General features: G+C 49.0%; 1 long non-coding RNA gene across 1 annotated transcript in view; it reads left to right on the top strand.

Moving 5' to 3' along the window:
* Nucleotides 1-319: 319 nt before the first annotated feature.
* The window catches only part of LOC144770582 (uncharacterized), a 783,424-nt gene continuing 761,130 nt past the window's right edge, over nt 320-22,613 (top strand). The window contains exon 1 of the long non-coding RNA XR_013598932.1: nt 320-401. This is a non-coding gene — a long non-coding RNA (uncharacterized LOC144770582). The remainder of the gene's footprint in view (nt 402-22,613) is intronic.

Raw genomic sequence — 22,613 nt, 5'->3', positions numbered from 1 at the left:
AAAATACAAAACGTCTTTATACCGATGAGGAAATATAACATACGTAAAGATGGGCAATAACTTTCAGAGTGTTCTGCGTAAAATCCATTTCATCCTATTTTTCTGAACATCAACACTATTTTAATGAGAATGGTAATCATACAACAAACAACAAACCATCAAAAAAATATATGATACCATGACAACTTCATTATTTATGATGCACATGAATGTATTTTTGTGTTAAGAGTAGTAGTCAGGACTTGATGTAAACAGTATTCACATATTTTCAGATACACTGTAAGCTACTAAAACCGAAATCTCCTCTTCTCCATGTATGCAGGAAAATCCAGAGCATTGAAGATAAAGTTTAGGCGGCTCTTCCACATTAATATTCGGGCCAGAAGGATGCTCTTTTCAAGGTAATGCACAACTTTTCACCCATATCTTTGTCAGCATTATTGTTGTTCCTTGTTTCATGCTTTATTTGAAATTAACCTTTTTTGTCTCTGAACATACAGCAACTAGACATTAGGTAAATTCATTTATTGCTGGGATAAAACATATTTTTTCTATGTTATTTCTAACATACACAGATGTTCCTCTGTACTCCGTAAGTGCAGAATTAGAGAGCACTGAATATGATATGAGTTACTGGATAGCAGAATAGCTTCCATCCCTCTGTCTTCAATGGAAACAGATCCTAGGACTAGACAAATGAAGTTAAAATGTGTATTTTTTCTAAATGAGTTGATTCGCTCTTTTTGTTCTTTTCACATGTGAGAATTTGTCAATTGATACGCTAAAGTCATGAATAATGAATTTCTAATTAGCACACAGTTGACAAGCCTATTCCAAAAGGTAGATGATCCTACGATGGACACTGTATGTGAAGATGTAACTGGTGTAGCTGACCTTTTAAGTCCACTGGGGACTCCTATAATGCTCAGCCAATAGATGCATTACCTTGGTTGCTCTGCTAACTGCCCTGGCTAGCCTATCACATGGAAACATCGGGTTTAGAACCAAATTGGACATCCATAATTTTAGCATAAAGCTATCAAAAGGCACATATAACAGCCATAGCTGCTAAAGGAAAAACCTAATTAGTTATGAACTTATAAGTCATTTAGATGAAAAAATTAGGAAAACATCTTTGTTCATCTCTGTCAACTGGTTTACAGTGGCTCTTAGACAGCTAGTATTAATCGATAATTCTGTCAATGACCCAAGAGCTGAGTGTTGACATGTATTGTCATTGTAGAAAATTCTAAAATAAAGGACATGTATATAATGGTCCCATTGTCCCATTGTGCTGCTCGATTAGCTAGACCATTCATATTTGAGGAATATCGCAAGATGTATATTTGGAATCTACCTTATCGGCCATGGAGGAAGCAAGGACTACAAGGCCTCAACCATGGAGGCTGGAGTTGTTTATCACTGATGTCCCGGGGTCCGTTCTACTATGGCTCTGCAAAACCGGGCCAAGTGCAACCCTTTCAGAGTTTGATTCTAAGTGGTAGAAAGGGGGAGTAGGCAAAGGCTTCCCTGGGAGGTAGTGTGGTGGTACTTCGAGTTCCGTCACTCAGCAGCGCAAAATCGGATTGCCACCCCCAGTCAGTGCTTAATTTGTGCCATGGTTTGCGGTGCTTAGCACTGCCACTTAATTGCCAACTGATGTTCAGCCGTGAGTAGGTAACACGCCTTGGAAGACCTCTTTTTTGAGTTGCTCTTTCCTCGCCAGTGAGCGAGTATCGCAGACATCTCGGTTGGGGTCATATCCCTATCCCCCTTCTAGGTGTTCTCCAGAAGGTAGACTCTTATTTCTATCACACTTTCACTTGCAGACAGGACTACGATTTGGGTCCAGATCACAGGGGACATGATCTCTCTCTCCACATTCTTGACCGTCCCTGTTAGAGTAAATGAGAATCTCCCTGTCCCGAAGAAATGCCAATGATCCTATTGGATGGATAAGGGCATGAAACATGTCGACCAACTCCACCCTACACACACTAATCTGAGCTGCAGCAGGTATAATTTCCTTCTTCAGCCACTACTCTGAAGTTGGTTGTTTTTTTTTATTAGTAGCAGAGGAATCCAGTGAATAAAATTGGTTTTGGAATCCTCTAGCTATTTTTAACTTGCACGTTTTGTTCCCCACTTCTACTCCCTACACATATGCCACCACACCACTCTCTAGCTTCACGTCGGCAACCAGAGAAGACCTCCGGCATAGAGCCCCCCTGTGGGGCCCATTGGGCATTGCAGCATCGGCCAAACAAGGAGCTGCCCTATGATGAAGCATGACACCCTTTGTGGTGTGCGAGGGCCCTTGCTCCTTATTTGAGCTACTCCATTCAAAGTCCCTATTCTAGATCGGGAACACCTTACACCTTTTCTCCTTCTTCCCCCCATTGCCCCCCCAACCCTGTACAACCCCCCTGCCCTACCACACACCTTAGGAACTGCATACCTTTATATTTGCCATATTCTCTAGGAGCCTGTATGCTGGACCTATCAAGTTCTATCCCTCTGGTTTGTGACTTAATTGCCAACACCAGTGCTTATGACAGTCTGCCAAATGGTGGCACTGTTTGTCTACTTTAGAGATGAGCACAACAACCGTTGTTTATTAAGTCAATATACTTAAAAGAGAACTAATACCTGCAGCCCAAACCATTCTTAGAGCTTTGGAGGCCTGGAATAGACTGAATTGGCACGCTAGTAGGAGTGGTTGTCCTGGTATTGTCATTGGCAGTGAGGGCAGGGGCATGGGTGGTGCAAGCTACAGTAGCCCCTTGACGAGGGCCCTGGCATTTATATATTTACAAATTAAGCACCGCATCCAGGGCTTGCCTTTGTTCAAAGAAAGTACTTTACTTAACACAGAAAACTCAATATTACACACATGCTTTACTGGTGCACGGCAACCGCATTCAAAAGCCATGAGAAGAATTATATGTAAATGGAGAAACCCATAAGGCATTATGGGGCATTCCAGCTGGGAGTATTGAATATTTAAGGATCACCTCTCCTGCTTCTTTCGGGTGAGCCATACTACCTGTGAGTGTCCTTGCGCTGCATGTCCTCTTTTTCTGGGGGTGTGCCCAGTCCCACCCGGGACCCTCCCAAGGTGAGTACAGCAGTTTGGGCCAAGGGGACAGACGTAAGGCCCCTGTGACCCCAGATGGCCCCCTTGTGCGCTGCCTCCTCCTTTGACCAACGTAGGAGCCTGCTTCTTCCCCTTCTCACACCTGCACTCCCTGCAGGTGGGATGAAATCTGCTTGGTGGCTCTCCACCCACTCAGTCACAGGCAGGGAGGCAGGGCGGGGTGCTCTTGGCCCTGTCTGTCCACAGTGTCCTGGAGTTGTGGTCTGATGGCCCCAGATCAGTTTTGGGAATTTAGGGGCCACCCAGGAGAACAGGTAGAAACAGGGAGGGGGCACCACACATTCACCCTCCCTGGACTAATTAAATAATAACATTTTGCGCCAACCCCTGAGCCCTGGCCTACACAATTGACATCCAGGCGGTGGAGCTCATGTGTTCTGTTCAGAAAAAAAGTCAAAGGTGGCCAATCCTCAAAATGCCATAACTCGGCACCCATGGGGCCAATCGGGACAATCGTGTTTTTAATCCTGGTAGTGAGCTCTAGCCGCCAGGATCAGTTTCAGCAGACCTTCTCGTGGCTCTCTGCATCGCTTTCCACCTACTCGCTGTCTCTGGGTGCAAAAGTTCAGGGCTTTCCCCAACTGGTCCTGGGGAGTCCGTTCTCCTTTGTGGGCTTCTGAGTGTTCTTCCTTCCAGTTGTCTATGGGGACCCCAGGAAGCAACAGCAAAGTGCAGAGAAATAAAAAAGCAAGAGATAATTTCCACCTTGTGAAAAAGTGTTTAAACAGGAGTGGAAGGTTTCAAAAGCCAGGCACTTCTGGCCAATCCTAGGGTGCCACATTAAAGCTCCACTTCTGTCCCAACTCTCCTGCACCACATGGTAGGACAATTCAAGATGGCGTCATCCAGGAAGTCACTAGTATTATCTCCTCTGTGGGCCACAGCTCCACACCTCACTGACATCACTGCCAGGGCCTTTCTCGCCAAGTTTTCAAAGGGGATCCCCTCCTGTGTTGTTCCCAGAGGCCTTGGCTCCTTCATTTGTTCAGTGGGATTGGGCAGGCTCATCACTGGCACCCTGTGACAGCTGATTGATTGATGCAGATTCTTCTGCCTCTACCCTTTCCTCCTCAGGAGTGAAGCAATGATAACTGTTCCCTTTGTCTGGGGAGGCCTTTGTTCCTGCTGCTGGAGAGAAATATAATTAACCTGGTATGCAGGAGGGGGGCGTGGCTTGAAGCCGACATAGAAGGTAGCGGACCTCGGGGCTCCTCCGTGGCTCCCCTTCGCCGCAAATCCTGTACCTCCAGGGCAACCACTGTCACGGAAAAATGTGGCGGAACACCTGGTGCTACCCTACCTGCCCTTGTAAGCGAGTTGGAGCGGCGGACAGTGAGGGAAATTGCGGTTTTGCTCACGGCCGCGCTCCGACATTGCTGAGGGTGAAATGGCAGCCGCAACTTGCTAAGGACGTTCCCGCTGCTGGGCTGGACTGCAGTGACCAGAGGGGCCTCTGATCGACGAACTGGAAAGCGGGACTGTTCTGCAGGTGAGGGCCCCCCCTGCAAAGCACCCAGATGACATAGCAGGCTCAAGGTGAGGGTTGAAAGGCGCACCGACATAGCTGCAGATGCCTGACCTCAAAATGGGAGCGCAGAGGACTGCAGAGGCGCTAACGCGGGCCAGTTGACTGCTGAGTTGTCCCTGCTCCCGTGAAATGGTGTGTGGTGCCTGGATAGTCCACCCATCGCAGCCACAGTCGAATCTAGGGGAGTGCGGAAGTGCACCCTACAATAAGCCTGGAGGAGACTGCCTGACCACAAAATAGAGGTGCTGGGCTGTTGACGGTTGTGGCAGTCACCTCAGCACAAACTCGGTGAAAGCAGGGGCTCCTTGACCTGAACGCGAAGCGGCTACATTGCTGGCTGGACCTGGTAGCGCACTGTGAGCCCTGGTGGGGAGCTGTACGTGACACCGGGAGGCCTAAGACACTGTGACCTGACAGGGTGGAGGTGAACACGTGGAGCTTCCCCACGCACCTGAATGGCGCCACAAGCACTGTGCGAGTACTGACAACTCGTGCTTAGGTGCCCTGGAGTGGAACCTTGACGGCAGGTGCCCTGCATTGGATGCTCATTGCGCAGGGTTACAGATTGCATGGACAGAGCCAGCTACGGTTTCTGCACCTGAGAAGCGCCTATTTGAGGTCCTCCTGTGTGGTATCGATTGGCTGGCCCTATTTGGGTCGCCCCGCCATCCTGCAATGACAACCCGGAGACCACCCATAAAGCCTGACCCAGAAGACTTCTCTACTGGCTACTGGACAGTGTCACATCTTAGTTATCACTAGACGCCAGCGGAGACTGGAAACCTGCCCTGTTGGTAGAGAGTTCAAACAAGCCCGTGCCTGCACACCCAAAGATTGCAAGGCCCTTACACCAACTAGACCCCTCCACTGGCGGATCGCAGAATGGGCAGAGTATCCAGGAAAAAAAAGGGATATGAGGTCCTGCAAACGGACGACCCGGGGCACTACACTGATAAAGAGGAGAGTGCGTCTGAGAGGAGAGGAGGGACCCACCGGAGACCCTACACTGGCGGATATAATGCAGGCCATCACCTTCTCGCGGGAGGCGCTGGGATCAAAGATGGACGCCATAGGGACAGATCTCACCCTGCTGACAGATGAACACCACAAACTTAAAGACAAAGTGCCGACTAATGAAACAACAATGAAGGACATTCCAGACACTGTCTCCAATCTGCAGGATGCCCTACAGGCGGTGGAAGCCAGGATCAAAGTGCTGGAGGTGAGAGCAGAGGATAGTGAAGGGCGCTCCCGACGAAATAACCTGCGCATAGTGGGAGTGCCGGAGCGGGAGGAGGGAGCAGATGTGGTCCAGTACTTGGAGACATGGCTAAAAACAGAGGTGGCCCCGGAGGGCCTCTCTCCCTTCTATGCTCTTGAGCGTGCCCACAGAGATCCGGCTAGACCGCCTAAACCCGGTGCCCCACCCTGTCCACTGGTGGTGTGATAACTACACTACCATGACCGAGATTTCCTATTACAGCGAGCTCAGGAGAAGCAGAACCTGCAGATGGGGAACAGCAGGGTGATGATCTTCCCGGATTATACTAGAGAGGTGGAACGGCAGAGATCTTCCTTTTTGGTGGTGAAACAAAAATTGCGCCAGCTTCATCTTCCCTATGCTATGTTGTTTCCGACTTGTCTCCGGGTGTCTGCAGACATGGAGACACACTTCTTTCTCACCCCACAAGACGCTTGGGACTGGCTAGAATCTAGACATGGCAACGAACCACGCTCTCCACATAGACCCTCAACACAACCGAGGTCGGCCCCTTCTTCACCACTTCCGAGTGCCCCCTCACCTGCTGGACGGCGGCAGGAACGTGATAGGGCAGTGAAGGCAGTGGCGGACATTAGCCAGGGAGAAGTTAGCTCGACCAGCAATGCCACAGACCCTGAGCACAGCAGATCGGAGAGTTCAAGAGCGAGTAGAATGCCGGGGCTCTCGGACAATGAACTACCGGTCGTCACTCCACAGACAGAGGATGGCACAGGGGATGGTTGACTGCATAATGCTAGCCCTTAGCCTTGGAGGCCGAAAGTGGTTACCGCAAGAGGGCAGGTTTGTATCACAAGGTGTTGCTGAGGGTTCCTTATGTGGGGGAGAGGGAGCCGGGGGGGTTCTGGGTCCATCGAGAGCAGAGCACGCACCACCACTTTTAGGTTTCTTGTTTGATATCTTCTGTTTGGATGGGGATCAGTTCACGTGAGCCTGTCCTGGGGAGTGGGAGTTGGGGCATTTTATTGTTGGGGATAGTTGATTAGGGGTCAGTTATGTCGCTATCAGAGAAATGCACAGACAGGATCAGGTGATGCTAGAATAGGTTCCCCCGTAGGTATCAAGGGCATTACCTGGAATGTACGAGGGATGCACACTATGCGTAGGCAACACAAAATACATGCCTACCTGATAAGGCGAGGAGTGCAAATTGCACTATTGCAGGAAACACATTTGACACGAAATGAAGGGGCAGCTCTACAGCGCCGCTGGAGGGGACAGGTATTCCACACAGCATATTCAGCTTTTGCAAGAGGGACACTAATATGGGTTAGGGCGGGGATACCTTTTCAATGTGATCAACAGATAACAGACCCTGTTGGTAGATTTGTGGTAGTGGAGATGCGCCTGGATGGCCCAGACATTACCATAGGGAGTGTTTATTCCCCCAACGTTGACCAGCCGACATTCTTCGTTCAACTCACACAGACCCTAGCGCAGGTTTTGACTGGATCCGTGCTGCTAGGGGGGGACTTTAATAGCATTACTGACATTAACTTGGACCGCTCTCACCCACCCCTCCCTGACGCTCCTATACACAGAGTGGTAGAAGCCCGACGAAACTGGCAACAGTATTGGGGGCTGACGGACAGCTGGAGGGACCATCACCCGCGGGAGAGGGACTACTCCTATTTTTCCAGGCTACATGAGCTGCATGTTCGCTTAGACTCCATTCTTTGCTCCTCAGATGTGCATGCGGGAATTATACAGAGCGAGTACTTTGCCAGGACGATATCTGACCACAATCCCCTTGTAGTGTCTCTGAAATGGATGCGAATTAGGCCCACTATCCCCAACTGGCGTTGCTGTCCTGAGGCCCTAGAAGACCAAGTATTTCGAACCACAATAGGCACTGCCATAGAGGAATATTTCAAGTAAATACTGACATGGCCACCAGCCCCCTTGTTGAGTGGGACGCTTTTAAAGTGGTTATCAGGGGTCGATGTATTGGCGAGGCAGTGGGCGTACGTAGGACCCTTTTGAACGATGTACAGAAAGTGGAACAACACCTTCCAGTGGTGGAAAAGGATAGGCCAGGTAATGAGGACTTACAGGTAGACCTTTTGAGGGCCAGGGAGGAACTAGCAACTCAAGTAGAAACGTTGAGGTGCTTTGACTACAGGGCATACACTGCTTGGGCACATGCTGGGAGGGACAAATCTGGGGCACTACTGGCTTGACTGGCCAACCCGCCACACCATGGGACGCCAATCTTAGAGTTACAGGGGAGAGATGAGATAACCTATTATGGTCAACAGGCTATAAACGCACAGTTTCTGGAATACTATACTGCCCTATATCAAAACCAGTTAGATCCCATGGTACTGGAGGGAGAGGGATTCTTGGATATAGAACTTCCCCAAATTGAGGCTGAAGAGGCTGAGTCATTGGGTTCGGATATAGAACTAGGGGAGATCAGGGGAGCCATAAAGCACATGGCCAGGAATAAAACCCCTGGCACAGATGGACTCCCGATTGAGTTCTACGCCACGTATGTGGACAAATTGGCTCCCCGCTTACAGGCCTTGTACAACAGATCAAAGCGGGATGGCCACCTACCAGTATCAACTAGAGAAGCGATAATCATACCACTCCTAAAACCCGATAAACCAGCATGGGATCGAACTGCCTACCGGCCCCTTGCCATGCTCAATCTAGACTACAAAATACTGCGTCGCGTATTAGCTTGGCGGCGGATGCTTCACATGACGACCCTTGTACTTGTGGACCAGGCGGGCTTCATCCCATCTCTGAATACTGCCATGAATATACGCTGACTACTCTTGCTGCTGGATGGCCCCGGGCAGAACGGTTATGAGGTGTGCAAACTGTCCATTGACATAGAGAAGGCCTTCAACAGCTTCGAATGGCCATATCTTTTTAGAGTGCTGTGCGCTTTTGGGTTGGGTGAGGGATTCGTAGCCTGAACGGCGATATTATATACGGACTCCACTGCTCGGGTGCGCACGGGGGGGGCGTGATCTCGGAGGCCTGTGTTGTGGGCAGGGGCACGAGACAGGGGTGTCCGCTCTCTCCCCTCATGTTCGTGTTAGCAATGGCGCCGCTGGTGGTACATGCGCGATCAGGACAGTACTATCGGGGCCTTGCTACGGTGGGACTGTCCCTGTTTATCGCCTTACACGCAGACGATCTCTTAATGTTCCTGGCTGACTCTGCAAGAGATCTGTGCGGCACCAGGGAACTGCTGACTCAGTTTGGACGTGTGGCAGGCCTCAAGGTCAACTGGAATGAGACGTGCCTCTTTCCTGTTCAAAGTGGTAGAGATGATCCACCAGATGCGTTTGACGTGGCATGGGAAAGTAGATGCCTGACATACTTGGGAGTGCGTATTTTCCACGCAACCCCTGACTTGCTGGAAGGTAATGTTTCCCCTGCGTTGCGCACTACAAGGACTAACTTTGAAAAATGGGGGACTCTCCCGCTGTCGGTGGCAGGACGGGTAGCGCTACTAAAGATGATCACTTTACCTCGGTTGCTCTGCTATTTTGGCACACTTCCTCTATGGATACGGCAAAAATTCTTTGCCCAACTCAACACCATGGTTACAGGATTTTTATGGGGCGCTGGGAGGCGCAGGGTGGCACTTACTACCATGCTGAGACCCCGGAGGGAGGCAGGTTCAAGGCCTACTACCATGCCCACCAAATACAGTGGTTTGCAAAATGGATGCCGGGGAGGCTTCGGACTGGGGAAGCTCACGGGGGATTGGACTCGGACTTATGACAGCTCTCTCGAGTTCTACTCTGGCTCCCCCTGAGTGAGAGAGTGGTCCCGAGGGACCTGTGGGTGGTGCGTCAATGCTGGAATAGGGCTTGTAAAAAGGCCAAACAAGGACCTGCGTACACACCTGAGATTCCGCTGCTGATTTGCGAGGCACTACCACATGGGGGGGACTGGCAAGGGATACGGGACTGGGAAGAGGCGAGAATATCCACCATCGGTGACCTATATGAAGACATCACCCTGCTACCCTTTAATGACTTGCTAGAGAGGTACGCCCTACCTAGGCGGGACTTAGTCTTGCATGCCGCAGTGATGACAGCCATCCGTAAACACTGGAAGGCGGGGATGGCGGAGCCCCCTCCCTCCTTGGCATGCCAATATGTGGTATCAGCAGCTGGGATGGTGAAGGCGGTCACCTTCCTATACAGACGACTCACCCAGGGGCTCAGGCGCCCCTTGGAGAACCTGCATGACAAATGGGAAAGGGACCTTGGGATACCTATAGAGGAGAAGCCGTGGGAGGCGATGGTGGAGAGTGCATGGAAGTGTTCCGGAAACGCGAGATTCCAGCTAATCCAGTTCTTTGTCCTCCACAGATCATATCTCACCCCGCACAAAATTAACAAATATTTTGGGACCTGTACACTTTGTCCACGTCTCGGCTGGAAAACGCCGAATTTTTGCACATGTTCTGGGAGTGCCCACTACTGGGGCCGTTCTGGGGAGCAGTGACCACTAAATTAGGAGTCATAACGGATAGGGATAGCTCATTGACCCCGGGTTTTGCCTATTGCACTGGTTCCCCCACACTGCCCGCAGTAAAGTGACCAGCAAATTCATTGACCTGGGCTTAGTCCTAGCTAAGCGGGAAATCACCACGGCCTGGAAGGCGGCCACCGCACCTAATATCTCACGACGGCTGTGAGAATTCACAAAGTGGGCAGACTGTGAGGGGATTTATAGATTGCAGATGGCGCAGAGAAAAAGTAATGAAAAAACAAAGGAGACAGCGAGGGCATGGATGGCGCTGGTAGATCTACTTAAGCACCCAACCGATGAGGCAGACCCACCCCCAGAGAAGGCGACCTAGTGGGCAGGGATCGAACCGCGACCTACTCTGAACAGGCCACTGGAAACTTGGCATGTATGCACTATATAGTGGCTTCCTCTTTGCAGTCACCCTGCTAAGAATAATGCACCCAGATGTTATACATGACTAGATACAGAACCCAATAGAGAACTACATTATGGAGCGACATGCCTGGAGGGTGGGAGGAACGGGGATGGGGGCGGGAGAGGGGTTTGCTCACCTATTTGTTGTTTAAATAGATATGTGTGAAGATGAGAACATACAACTGAGAAGCTGTTCTCTGATATAAAGGCATTGAATGTTAATCTGTGAAAGTTGCTAGGAACGTGGGGCGTGGTTACCCTGATGGTGACAGCCACAAGGAATGAGAAACAGGGAACAAGACTGCATAGATTCAACCATGATTGTTAACACCCACTGCTTAAGACATGATGAGACCCTATGGTTGACATGTACTGTTATTAATTGACAAGATGAAAGTGAATAAAATCTGTTTAAAAAAAAAAAAAAAATTAATCTGGTACGTAGGGTGAAAAAAGACCTTGGCTCTGATCCTGAAGTGAGCCAGAGAAATATAACAATTCTGGATAAGCCATAAATTGTACAGATACGTTTTTAAAACTTGAAGAATTGATTTGCTCATACAGTTTACACCCAATTTCGATACATCACTGACACTTGTAGGCCAAAGGGAAGCAAAATTGCACTTGAAGGTAGTTTTCCCTCTATTGGTTTAATAAATAAAGTGTCAATACAGATAAACAGTAAGGCCCTGATTACGATCTTGGCAGACAGGGTTACTCCATCACAAATGTGACTGATATCCCATTCGCCACATTACAATTAAATTATATCCTATGAAACTTGCAATACGTCGGATGGGACGTCTGTCACGTTTGTGATGGAGTATCCCATCTGCCAAGATCGTAATCAGGCGCTAAATCACACTGACTTTTTTTCTTTGTGTATGCTAACATTATAATGCCTACCCCGGGTCAATGCCTAATCCTGCAAAGTCCCCCCCTGCGCCAGGCTACCTGTGCACAGTTACTGGGCTGGACAAGTTGATAGTCTAACAAGTGCGCCCACACATGTGTGCACACATGTGTGCTCATGTGTGCTCATGTGTTCGTGTGTAACCAGCCAAGTGCCCATTAACCTTACTGCGTTATAGCAGCCTTATCCTAAAAGGTGGACACTGGCGGTAAACACACACAGTCTATTTACCATGTGATTACCATGGAAGAGACACATTTAGTGAGCCTACCCACAGTAAAAAGCCCAAAACTGTGTAATACAAAATGCAAAAAATCTGGGCGTACTGAATGGGCGGAACCCGATTGCAACAGGTCTGCATCAAATACAGGTGCATTTTTACCCCTCTTTGAGTTTGTGCATTCAGCTATTCTGCAGTCTCCAATTGTTCTGATCTCACTGCAGCAAAGTTCTGTTCATACTTTGGGCATAGCTGGCAGGAACAGGCAGTATGCATCTGGCTCCTTACTTCTGGGAGTAGACATACCAGCTGATGGTACTCCTGCATTCAGGTCACAGCTGAGGCAGGCAGCAGTGGAGGCACCACCATCATAGCAGATATTCAACTGGTAGGAATACCACTTCTGATTTTCTCATGAGTTGGGTTTTGGACTGTGGGTTCAAGGGTTATGGGGCTGCCTTGAAGAAATCTTTTTCTGCTGCAGGACTCCACCATGGCAAGTGTTATTGAGATAGCGGTACAGTCAGCTCAGGTACCGTTTGTCTTTGTAGTGATGCCATCTGCTCAGGCATAGTTCAATGTCACATCAGCACCGCCCTCTCAAGCACAAGTTCACAATGATGCAGCATCCCAGTCCACTCAGGCAGAGCTTAACAATGTCACAGTGCACTTTCCGATTAGGCACAGCTTCATGGTGGTACAGCATCATATTCTGCCCGTGCACAGCTTCACAATGTTGCTGCGATTGCCACTTATTGGGTGAAATTGCTCTCACATCTCTCCGCTCTCTCGATGCACTGCTTTGCCGTAAGTGCCCCGCTCAGCACCACCGCAGACCCCGGTTTGAGGCCCTGTGCTTCTGCCTTTGTCTTTTCTCTCTCCTTCCTCCTTTTTGTGTCTGTTATTCCTAGTTTTTGCTGTTATTCTATTTCCCCTGCTCTCTATTATCTATCTCTCCTTTTCTTCCTGCGTATCTTGCTCTTAGCCTGGCTTATTAACTTTTTTCCCCATGCGGCCCAGACCCCATAGCTGCTTCCCCCAAGGCCCCTCCCACCTGTTCCCGCTCCCCGCGTCTGCCTCCCAGCTGTCCCGCCCTCCTCCTGCCCCCTACTTTATGCCAGACGCTGCACGGCCATGTAACAGGTGCAACGTCCATTTCACCTTCAATAATAACATCAACCGCAGATGTTCACTCAAGCTCCAGTGCAGGAATCGGAACAATATCTCTAACGACCAGCTCGCCGCTACCCTCAGCAGCTCTGCCACTGACACAGACGATGACCCCACCACCGCCGCCTTCACTTTACATAACTGGATTATTGACTGCACCATCAGCTTCGCCCCCCTCAAAAAAGCCTCTAAACCTCACACCGAGAAAGCCAGCTGGTTCTCCACTGGTTCTCCAGAGGCACCTTCCGACCACCGCCCACCACAAACTCATTAGGTACTCAAGGAAAAAAGCACTCCAGGAAAGAATCTCCACCCACGCACACAATAGCAAGGGACTCTTCTGCATCATCAAAGAGTTCGCCCAACCGAACAGTGAGACCACAGATATCCCACCCTCCCACGACCTCTGCAACAGTCTCTGCACCTTCTTCCACCAAAAAATCAAGACCATCCATGACAACTTCAACGGCAACAACCTCCAGGAACCCTCCACCGCTCCCTGCACCACACAGCCGACACTAGACAGCTGGACCGCCCGCAGCATCGAAGACACCCTGAAGATTATAAAGACCACTCCTGCCCCCACCACATCTACCACAGACCCACAGACATAATCACCCGAGCTGCAACGAATCATCAACCACTCTTTGGAAACCGCCCCCTTCCCTGATGACTGGAAACACGCTGAGATCAACCCTCTCCTGATAAAACCCTCGGCTGACCCCACCGACCTCAAAAATTTTAGACCAATCTCCTTACTTCCTTATCCATCCAAAGTCATGGAGAAAGCCATCAACGGTCAACTCGCCGCCTTCATAGAAGGAAACAACATCCTTGACTCCTCCCGATCAGGCGTCAGAAAGAACCGCAGCACTGGAACGGGCTTTCTCATGGCGACAGACGACATCTGCTTCCTCCTCGACAGAGGAGAGACTGTGGCACTCATCCTCCTAGACCTCTCCACGACCTTTGACACAGTCTCTCATTGCACCCTAGCCCTCACACTCCACAAAACGGGAACCCAGAACAAGGCCCGCGACTGGATCAGCTCCTTCCTCTCCAGCAGAATACAACAGGTCAGAATCCAGACTTTCCTCTCAGATCCCGCACTGACCACCTGCGCAGTCCCAGAAGCCTGACCCTGTCATGGCCCCGCTCACATCCATAAACACACCTTTCATGAAGGAAATGGAAGCAGTCTTCAGGTGGAGGAAGAACAGCTGTCTACAACTCAAAATGGACTAGACCGCGTTGCTCATCATGGGCCCACTACCCGATGCCTGGAACTACACCTGATGGCCTCCGCCCTCTGGAACGCTCCTTTCCCCACAGACCTCGAACGCAACCTCGGTATCATCCTGGACTCAGAACTCAAAATGGACCACCAGATCAACGTTGTCACCTCTTCCTGCTATGACACCCTCTGTCTACTCCAAAAGACTTTCAACTGGATTCCCCCCAAACACAGGAAAACCTTCACTCACGCCCTCATCAGCAGCAGGCTGGATTACGGCAACGCACTCTATGCCAGGATAAACAAGAATTTCACCCGCAAACTCTAGAACGTCCAGAATGCGGCCACCTGGTTGGTCCTCACCCTTCTGCACCACTGTCACATCAGCCAACACCTATGGACACTACACTGGCTGCTCGTTGACAAGAGAATCACCTTTAAGCTTCTCACCCACGCTCACAAGGCCCTTTACAACACTGGACCCACCTACATAAATCACCGCCTCACTTTCCATGCTCCCCAATGTTCCCTCCTCTTGGCCCAGCTCTCCCTTGCGACAGTACCTCACATAAAGAAGATCAGAGCAGGAGGACTGTCCTTTCTCTCTCCTCGCTGCCAAGGAATGGAACTCCCTCCCTCTCCACCTCCTACAGACGCCATCACTCCCCAATTTCTTGAAGCACCTCAAGAACTGACTGTTCGATGGAGCCCTGTGAACTTCTGGGAGCTGCGTGTCCCCCCTTCTCCCCACCCAGCACCTTAAGACCCTATCGGGTGAGTAGATGCTGTTTATAAACCCCCTTGATTGATTGACAGACACTAATGCTTCAGGTCAGCTGCTCCTATGTCATCCTGGACAATCACATCTCCTGCAGGATATGCAGGCTCCTTCCAACTTTCAGAAGGCAGGTTGGCGTTCAGACTCTTCAGGACATGGAGACACATCTTCTTTCCCAGTCGGACTCTAGATAATGTTTTGTGACCCCTGAGAAGCAGTCTGTGAGACGGACACCAGCTCTGATTCGACAGTAGTCCTCAGAGTACTCTGCTGATGACTCAAGGAGAACTTGGAACTATAACAGTAAGTGGGTCAGCAGCTCCCATTTTATAATAAAGCAGACAGGGTTGTGGATTTCTGTCGTTACTCTCAAAAGCAGTTTTGGGTGGCCCTTGCTTAATATGCTGCTCTCTCCAGGCTGTTCTCCATACACAGCCTTTATGCAGGGTCATCTCTAGTGTGGAGTACCCACTACAGACACACAAATATGTTTGAGCTTTCTGCACATCACTATCAACAGCCACACAGCAGTGATCAGGAAAGTGACAAAAAGGCTGACCTCACCCAAAAGGCCCTTCACAAAATCTGCCTTTCCACCTTTCACCTCCAGCTTCTACCAAATGTCAGTGCTCATGAAAGTTCATTAGTTGAGCTCCTCTCAACAAAATAACCTAATCGAATTTTCTGTCGCCTATTTACCCACTTCGGTGACTAGTTCTCCTTCTTCCAGCTTCAGGAATGTCAGCAAAACACTTTCAATGTCTAGGTAAACAACCTCACCTCTATTTTGCAAATAAGAATAGGACAGGGGCAAAGTGGAACCCATAGACCTCCATGACACTGGTCCACTCATACACACAATGCATGTACAACACACACCCACATGCACACACATGCATTACCAACCACTCGGGATGTTATCTCTAGAATTTGGGCTAGTGCATAGATCAATTTTCAGTCCAGAATTAGTAATAGGCATAGTTGAGAAACTTAAAGTAAGCAAATATGAATTAACCTTATTTTGACATGATTCAAAACCATTGTCAATCCAATTTCATGACAATCCACAAATCAGTCCTGTGGGTAAGGGCTTTATTAGTTCGGTGGATGGTAGTCCACCCCAAGTAATAAAGTCACTAATCTTGTTAGGTCCAGTAAAGGTTTCAGTAAAGCATTTAGAAGTATCAAAACAGTTAAAGAATCGAAAGCATAAGAAAATCTCCCTCTATTTTATTTCAAAAGAGAATAATTTAATGAACAAAATGACAGAAAAATGACTAAAATCCAATGAGGGGAACTGAGGATATAATGTTTTGAATTTTGAGTAAAGATAGCACCTAAAAGTGTTTAGCGTCAAGCGCGGTCATCTGGTTGCTCTTGACTGGTACCTAGTCACCATTTAAGGCTGACAGTGATGGAGCGCAGTTCAGATAGAGTGATCAGAAGTTTTACCTTCTGACTTCGGGCCTTATTTAGATCTCAGCGGATGGGTTACTCCATCAAAAGAGGGATGGATATCCTGTCTGTTGAAATATAAATCCTATTATATCCTATGGGATTTATATTGCAGCAGGCGGGATATCCGTCACCATTGTGATGGAGTAATCCAACCGCCATATATAATTCTGACCCTCAGTCTCTAAAATGAAAGTCCAAAATCCTCAGTGTGGAAAGGCTACAGTCTGTGGCTGAAAAGGGCATTGTTAAGTCAGGCAGCCTTCAGACAAGATCCAGGTGAAGCCACTGATTGCCGAACATATAAATACAACAAATACAACATTCTGGCCCAAGTCAAGTCCTTTGCTTGCAAATACTTTTGTCACCATCGCCTGGTGAAGTTTTCTACATTTGGAATTAGTCCCTTTTTTGGAGTGCTGAAAAAGCTTCACTGCTGCAGAAAAGCTCAGAGTGTGAGCAACCTGAATCTTTGGCCCAGTGGCAATGCCCCTTCTTTGAATTGACTTGGCAGGGTTTTCACAGTCCTCTCGAGATCTTTGTAGCCAAAGGGTTTCTAAATCCCAAGTATTTCGGGATTTTAGGGGGAGTACACTTTGACACAACCACGGTTCCTAGGTCCTCAGGGACAGCACTTGGGGGTCCCAGCAGATGCCCACAGCAGGGTCCTGGGCAGGTCTTGTTGGACTGGCTAAGCTTGGTGCTTCAGAATAAAATGGTTTATAGCAGCTTGTTATGTTCCTGTAGCTTAACAGGAGTTCAGAGAAACTACCTTGTAGACTGCTTCTTTATCCTGGGTAAAAGTGGGAGCAGGTCCAACCTTTCAGGCCACCTCACAGGTCTCAAAAGTAGGTGCAGTCATTCGTCTGTCTTACACAGGTCCAGTAGTATTCAAAACAGGATGCCCACGGGTGCCACATTTTATGCCTGGGACTAGTATGTGGGTGAGTGGGACTCCTGACCCCTTCCAAGCCAATAGAGAAAAAGTTCACAGAGGTAAAAATATAACATTTTACAGCATCTCCTATGTGCCTTGCAATAAACAATCCCACAATGCCCTTCTCTACCTGATCCAAAGATAGCAGAACCTTTCTTCCACTAGACAAAGATCTGTGTGCTTATGACAGAGGTGTGGTGAGGGAAATTACTAACCTCTCCTCTGTGGTCACTCAAAACTGGTTCTGGGGATAGCTCCTCCCTCTGTGGGATTGGTGCCTGACTAACTGTAGGGACAAATGAGGGGGCATGTCCAGGTGTTAGCTACATGTGCCTGCAACAGGGTAGGCCTCTTTAAAGTTAACTATATTCCTAGGTACAGCACAGATGGCCATCATGTCAAAGGAACAGAATGCCTCTCCACACCCAAGGCATTTGTCTTAGCAGCAAGTTCACATCTCCTCAAAGGGGCCTATTCAGCTCCTGGGTGATGGTGGAAGCTCTTGGGAATGGGGTTCTGGAGACGTTAGGCAGGGAAATAAGAAATTACCTTTTCCAGAATATGTATTACAGATCAGATTTCACCAGTGAATTGAGCTTGTGAGAAATATTTTTAAAAGTCAAAGAATTAAATATGTAGCTGTTTGCCAAGTGAAAATAGTACTATTAAATTTAATATGGTATTCCATTGCTTTTGTATGGAAAAATAACCCTGCTACTCAGAAAATAGCTTTTGGGACCTATCCACTTTAAGGACATGTCTAACATTAAGTCTTTTCAGGTCCTACTTTCAAATTTCATGATCTCTGCCTTATAGGCAGTGAGGCCCACATATGTGTGATTTATTAATATTTAAAAGGTGGGTTTAGACCTGTGAAAAGGGGTAGTTTTGGTCGGTCTAATTTGAAGTTTTAAAACTATAGACGGAGATTGCAAGGGTAGGCCTGAAGTCATGTTTGTACTGTCACAGTTGTGGGTGGCACAATGGGTGCTGCAGTCCACTAGTGACATGTACTCTACAGGCCCTGGATACACTTGTACCATATACTAGGGGCTTATAGGTAAGTTAAATATGCCAATTATAGGGGGCGTGGCCAACCATCATGGCCACGCGGACGTGACCCGGAACAGCTCCGCATCGAGCCTCGCATTTAGTTGCTCTGCGGCGTGTCCCACATCATGGTTCTGGGACATAACCCAAGCCCTAGACATGCAGCTACTGGAGGACACTCTGCTGGGTGAATTTGCGGTGAGAGAGTTGGCTATTTGGCAGATGGCCTGACCGCGCTAGGCAGCAGCCCGGTGAGAGAAAATGGCGCCGGTACCTCTGCTCTCTGGTCAGCCCGGAAGGGCTGGCGCTCACAACGGAGTACAGTCCTGCAGCTTTCATACCGCCGTGTGGACCTGCCCTCCTCTGGTGGTGGGCACCTGGAGGAGGAGACCAGCACCTGGAGAGGTGTAGCCCCAGATGAGTTCTACTGTTGGGCCCTCGATTTGGCTGCAGCCATGGCGGAGGAGATTTCCTGTCGCCCAACTTTGACAGGTGGGAGCTCACACCTGGGACAGGGGGGGTGGAGTGCACCCCCACGGAAATCCATGGGAGTTTTGCCTTTGAGCCCTTGTAAAGGCAGAGAGGTGGTGGCCCCACAGGACTGTTAGAGATGCCTGACTTCAAGATGGCACCTGGAGGAGCACTGGGAAAAAAAGGAACATTATGCCTGAGGCTAAATAGACGGCAAGACCAGGGGTCAGCCCGCAACTGACCTGGTGGGGATGGGGTGCACCCTGAGATTCGCACCACATCTTCAGCTCTGGTCCTCATGGAAGTGGACACGTCGGCGAGCTGCCCCAAAGCTAGCAGTTGTTGCCTGGCCCTAAGATGGTGCATGGTGAGCTGGTGATGAGGCGATTGTCCAGTGCACATGGCTAGCCCATTGGCGGGAGTGGCCTATTTGCAGGGGTGCTGACCTTGCGGTGGTGTGCTCACAAGAAATTCCCTGCCATCAGCCAGCCTGGTGCGGTCCCTGTTATTTTGCTATCTGTGCTGGTTGTGTCTGGGCAGTCCCCACTACTAGTGCCTATCCAGCTCAGGAACGACACTGCCCATATGCCGCCAAAAAAGACCCACTCTAATAGAGTCTCCAGCTACTTTGCCCCTGCTGAGTCCTGACCAGAAAAGGAGGGGGGAGATTGCGCAGCAGACAACATGGCGCTAACCAGTGAGGACTTGCTTGTGCCCCACCGGGAGATCAAGAAGGAACTCAGGGAAGACATGAAGGCAGATATTGGCGCTACTTTCAAGGCTTTTCAATAAGAGATGCGGACGAAGTTGGTGTCGCTGCAGGCTGTTGTGGACTTGGTGGGGTCCCGCACTCTAGACCTAGAAGCGAAATGCCAGGAGCTTGAGGGACGAGTGAAGCCTTTTGAGAAGGGTGCCACCAACATGACCACCCAATTGCACTCTGCCCTGTTAAAATGTGAGGACCTAGATAATCGCTCATGCAGAGATACCATATGAGTGAGGGGCCTGGAGGAGGGAAGCGACTAAATTCCCTCAACAAAAGGCAACACCTATGGAAATTCTTGGGAGACCATTCTGTTTGTATAGTGCCCCTTCAGGAAACCAACCTTAAGTGAGGCGAGAACCTTAGATTTCGCCACAAAAGCTACCCCTTGATATTTAGGTCCTCGACAACTATCAAACAGAATGGAGTCACTCTCCTTCTCCACTCTTCCATGCACTTTCAAATTCAAGATACAAGGGCTGACAAAATAGGGAGATTTCTTGTGATCAAGGGTATTCTGTTGGGTCGCCCTTGTACTATATCTATGGTCTATATTCCTAACTCCAGTCAGTCAAACTATCTCCTCTCATTCTTATCAACATTAGAAAGCTTCACGGTAGTTAACATTCTTTTATTGGGTGATTTTAATCTTGTCTGGGACTCTAAGGTAGACTCTACTCAGTCACATAGAGCAACAGCAGGTATTTTTAGTAAAGCGCTTAAATCTTCAATACAGCGCCTAGGGCTGATAGATAGCTGGAGGGCCCTCAATCCCTCAACTCAACTCATGATGACTCCTTCTACGTCCGAAGCTGGCAGGCGCACCGCTGCACCCGATTTGTCTCTCAGATCATGCACCTCTGGAACTTCTGCTCGACTGGCCCTTGCCCCGTTCCAAACTTACAAGATGGTACTTCCCCAATACACTTACCAGGGATCGGCTACTTCTAGATGATTTGAGGAAGTTGATCAAAGATTTCTTTGCCAATAACGATGCCAAGGACACCTCTCAATTAACAACCTGGGATGCCTTTAAGGCAGTCGTTAGGGGTAAATGTATTGCTTTATCCTCTACTCTGCAGAAACAACAAACTGGGGAGCAGGAGGCCCTAGAGGGGGAGTTGCGAGCCGCTGAACAGGCACATAAGGAAGCCCCATTGATACAAACCTTAAGAAAAGTGACAGCGCTCAGAGGGAAATTGCAGGCAATATACACGAATAGGGCGAAAAAACCTATTTTACGCCTTCAGGCCAGAGGATACGATGGAAATGACAAAATTCACCCCAATTTGATGCATAAACTTAGAGCTAAACAAGAAAAGGAATATGTTAAACAAACAGTTGAGTGTCGGGCCACACACTATAGTGTGGAGGGTAAGGCGAGCGCTTTCTGTGCGTTCTATAGGTCACTATACACAGCAGACCATGTACCAGGACAGGATCAATCCTGCTACCTGTGGAACTCCTACAGGTGTCCCAGGCCACCAAAGATGCTTGCAGTCAACCTATCTCGATGGATGAAGCCCAAAAGGCAATGGATGCTCTAAAACATCCAAATTTCACTGGCCCGATGGGTGCAGTGCCCAGTTCTACCGAACGTATTTATTTATTTGATTTATATAGCGCATTATAACCCAGGGGTCTCTAAGCGCTTTGTCAGGGTCCGCATGGCGATTCAGAAAGATGCAGCTGGTCACAAATCAGAGGCAACCCCACGCTTGCTGAAAGAGCACAGTTTTTAATTTCTTTCGGAAGGGCAGCAGCTTGGTTTCTTTCCGCAGTTCCAGTGGCAATTTATTCCAGAGAGCTGGTAGTGTGTAAGAGAAAGCACGACCTCCCACAGTAGCCAGTCTACAACGTGGTTGAACAAGGAGAGTGGCTTCTGCAGATCTTAACGCTCTGACCGGACTGTAGAGAGTCAGGCGTGATTTCATGTAGCTTGGTGCCCTACCATAAAGAGCTTTATGGACTATGCACAGCCCCTTGAACATTAGCCTTTGCTTGACTGGCAGCCAGTGTAGTTCACGCAAGAGGGGGGATGCATGCGTGTTCCTCGGCTTTTTAAAAATGAATCTAGCAGCGTCATTCATGACAACTTGCATTTTATTAAGGAGTCTTTGCGGTAATCCTATATACAACAAGTTGCCATAATCGAGCCTGGCTAGAATCATAGCCGAGACCGCACTCCTCAAGGTGGAAAAGGATAACAATGAGGAGACTTTCCTGAGTTGTCGGAGGAGGCCGACACAGGTGCCGACTACAGACGTAACTTGTTTTTTCATGGACAATTTACCGTCCACATGGATGCCCAGGCTTTTCACCACTGCCGCCAATTCCAGGGGCATACCCAGCTCCCTAGGCCAAAATTGATCATTCCACGGGTTGCCAGCGATGGTAATAGGCAACACTTCGGTCTTATCCGGATTGATCTTTAGGGAATTCCTGGACATCCAGCTGGCTGTGTTTCTCAGAATGTTTTGCAGTCTTGCGAAGGCATCCTGGTCATCATCAAGTTGGATGATGATTTGGGTGTCATCCGCATAGTTATACACCTGGCAGTCCATTTGGTTGAGCATTAGAATCAGAGGCTGTAGGTAGATATTGAACAGAAGGGGTGACAGAGCAGACCCTTGCATTACTCCGCAGGTGATCGATGTTGCGGTGGAAAGCAGGTCACCAAATTGCACTCTCTGCATCCTCCCTTGAAGAAAGGATGTGAACCATGCAAGTGCTGTGCCCTG

This window comes from Lissotriton helveticus, chromosome 1_1 (assembly GCF_964261635.1).
Source record: "Lissotriton helveticus chromosome 1_1, aLisHel1.1, whole genome shotgun sequence".
In the NCBI taxonomy this organism is placed as follows: Eukaryota; Metazoa; Chordata; class Amphibia; order Caudata; family Salamandridae; genus Lissotriton; species Lissotriton helveticus.
This window is presented reverse-complemented; position numbering and strand designations above follow the sequence as displayed.